Below are 2,447 nucleotides of genomic sequence, written 5' to 3'. Positions count from 1 at the left end.
TGTGCAGGAGGCAGCTGATCGATGTTTCTCTCTCATCGATGTTTCTAACTCTCTATCCCTCTCCCTTCCTCTCTGTAAAAAATCAATAAAATATATTTAAAAAAATAATAATTACATATTGTTTTTGTGATTAATCACTATACTTTATGTTCAATTTGTCACAATGAAATTGGGGGTCACCACAACATGAGGAACTGTATTAAAGGGTCGCGGCATTAGGAAGGTTGAGAACCACTGCCTCAAGCCACCTGGACTCGTACCTCGGAATCTTTCCTGCACAAAGCCAAGAGCCCACACGCGACCAGCCGCCGCGCAGACCCGCTCTGGCGCGCACACACACGCACACACGCACACGCAGGATGCCATGGTGCCGTTCGGGGCCGGCTGCGGGCAGGTTCCGGCTGACTCTCCCCTCTGTGCAGGGCGGTAGGTCGGCCCAGACAAGGAGCTGAGCTGAGACCAGGAGCCGGTGGCTCCCTCGCCTGGAGTAAGCGCAAGGGCTGTGTCTGCACTCTGCCATCTATAAGCTCAGCAATAAAAACAATCACTAACCAAGCACACAGGTGTCCCTGGTGATGAGTCCCCAGGTGCAGCCGCGAGGCCTGACTCCTCCCACTCCTCGCCTCCGTGAGCACCAGGTGTGACCGGCCACAGCCTCCTCCAGCCTCCATCGCGCCTCAGGGGCTGAGCGTGGACCTAGGAACCAGGAGGTCAGGGTTCCATTCCCAGATTCCCAGTCAGGGCGCAGGCCTGGGTTTTGGGCTCGATCCCCAGTGGGGGGCGTGCAGGAGGCAGCCGATCCATGATTCTCTCTCATCATTGATGTTTCTCTCTCTCTCTCCCTCTCCCTCTCTGACATCAATAAAAGAAAAAGACACATTTTCAAAAGACACAGAGGTGGTGAGATTTCTCTTCTGCTGGTTCTTTCTAAGAACCAGGCAGAGGACTGGGCCGCAGAGGCGGAGGGAGGGAGGGAGGAGAGGGGTCAGTGGGCAGCACCCTTCCCTGGGAGAGTGCTCCTCACACTGGGCTTCCAGAAACAGGGGGGCAGGCACCCCGTCCACGCAGCGGACAGGGCATCTGGAACGCGTGACTCTCGGGACCAAGGCCGTTCCCGTGGTCAGGCTCCCGCCGGGGCCGGCAGAGGGGAAGGAGGCGGTTTTGATACATGAGTCTGGAGTTCTGGAGAGAGGCCAGAGCTATAGTTGTATATTAGGAGCTCTCATTTATGGAGGAATTAGAAGACAGAAAAAAAAGGAGACCAAGGGCAAAGCCCAGAGGTCCTCCGTGAAGTCCAAGGTGAGCTGACTTCCCCTGCAGCTCCAGGTGTGCACATAATGCAACACAAGAACTTCATCAGAGCTGGTCTCATGGCGTCTGAGGTCATCCGGAGGGAGGTGCTCTCTGTGAGCTGGACTTAAGCCCAGGGATACCAAGCCTGGAAGTTCGGAGGGCCACCCATTGAAGAGAGCACCTCTGGGAATGAAGCCAACACAAAAGAAGCAGAGACAAAGGATGGAGAAAAACAGTCCAGTGACATCACCCAGAGACCCGATTCACCAGTGTTTGAAGCTCAATTTACTCCTGTTTTCTTTTCTGTTATTTGAGTCAATAATCCCCCCTTTTAATTTTAGCCAATTTAAGTTGGAATGCATGTCTCTTGCAGCTCTCCCCCAGAATCCCATCATGCACCCTTTACAGGGTAATGGACGTGCCCAAGTTTACACTCAATCCCAAGCCTCCCTAATGGTCACCACACTTCCCCGCTGGTTGCTCTTTCTTAGGGCTGTGTCACTCGCTGCCATGTCTGTCTTCCAACATTTCTGTATTAGTCTGACTTAGATGACTTTTTGATGATTCTGGAGTGGGGTTTGTATGTGTGTGTGGGTGTGGTGTGTGTGTGGTATGTGTGTGTCGTGTCTGTGTGGCGTGTGTGTGTGGGGGGGGTGTGTGTGTGTGGTGTCTGTGGGGTGTGTGTGGGGTGTGTGTATGTGGTGTGTGTGTGTGTGTGTGTGCACACGCCTTGAGTCCAGTCCGCCCCGAGCCCGTAAGGCGTGTGGTGAATGAGATCTGCCTTAGCCCCTGGCAGGGGGAGCGCGTTCAGGAAGGAACACGCAGTGGGGAGAAGGCACCTTCTGGAGCCGCTCCTGCTCCGTGAGGCCCACGGTCCGTCCTGACTGACAGCCTGTGGGGACGTGGGGGCTCTGGGCTGGGGCTGGGCACCTGCCTGCGGGTCCACTGCCCCTGCTGGGTGACCTCGCACGGGCTAGTGAGCCGGGTCGGCCTGGCGGCCTGGAGCTGGGCTGATGGGCAGCGTGCATGGCCAGGCCTTGGGGAGCCGGAGCCTCACCTTCTTGCAGAGAAAACGTGGCTTTGGACTCAGCCCTGGCTCAGCCCTGAGGCGGGAGCTGTGCTGGGACCGTGGCACCGCACTGGATCCGTGCTGG

At 56.2% G+C, this 2,447-nt stretch overlaps 1 protein-coding gene across 3 annotated transcripts in view; it reads right to left on the bottom strand.

Annotated features, from left to right (window-relative positions):
* Nucleotides 1-2,447, bottom strand: part of CLN8 (ceroid-lipofuscinosis, neuronal 8) — a 22,458-nt gene that overhangs the window by 14,605 nt on the left and 5,406 nt on the right. The window contains exon 1 of one of the 3 annotated variants that reach the window (XM_005880666.2): nucleotides 2,351-2,374. The exons of 1 other annotated variant lie outside the window; for it this stretch is intronic. The gene's annotated coding sequence lies outside the window, so the exon portion shown is untranslated. Of the gene's footprint in view, nucleotides 1-552; nucleotides 576-2,350; nucleotides 2,375-2,447 lie in introns of those variants that run through there. One more of the 3 variants, XM_005880664.2, reaches the window with a different exon arrangement.

This window comes from Myotis brandtii, unplaced genomic scaffold, assembly GCF_000412655.1.
Source record: "Myotis brandtii unplaced genomic scaffold, ASM41265v1 scaffold646, whole genome shotgun sequence".
Lineage (NCBI taxonomy): Eukaryota > Metazoa > Chordata > Mammalia > Chiroptera > Vespertilionidae > Myotis > Myotis brandtii.
This window is presented reverse-complemented; position numbering and strand designations above follow the sequence as displayed.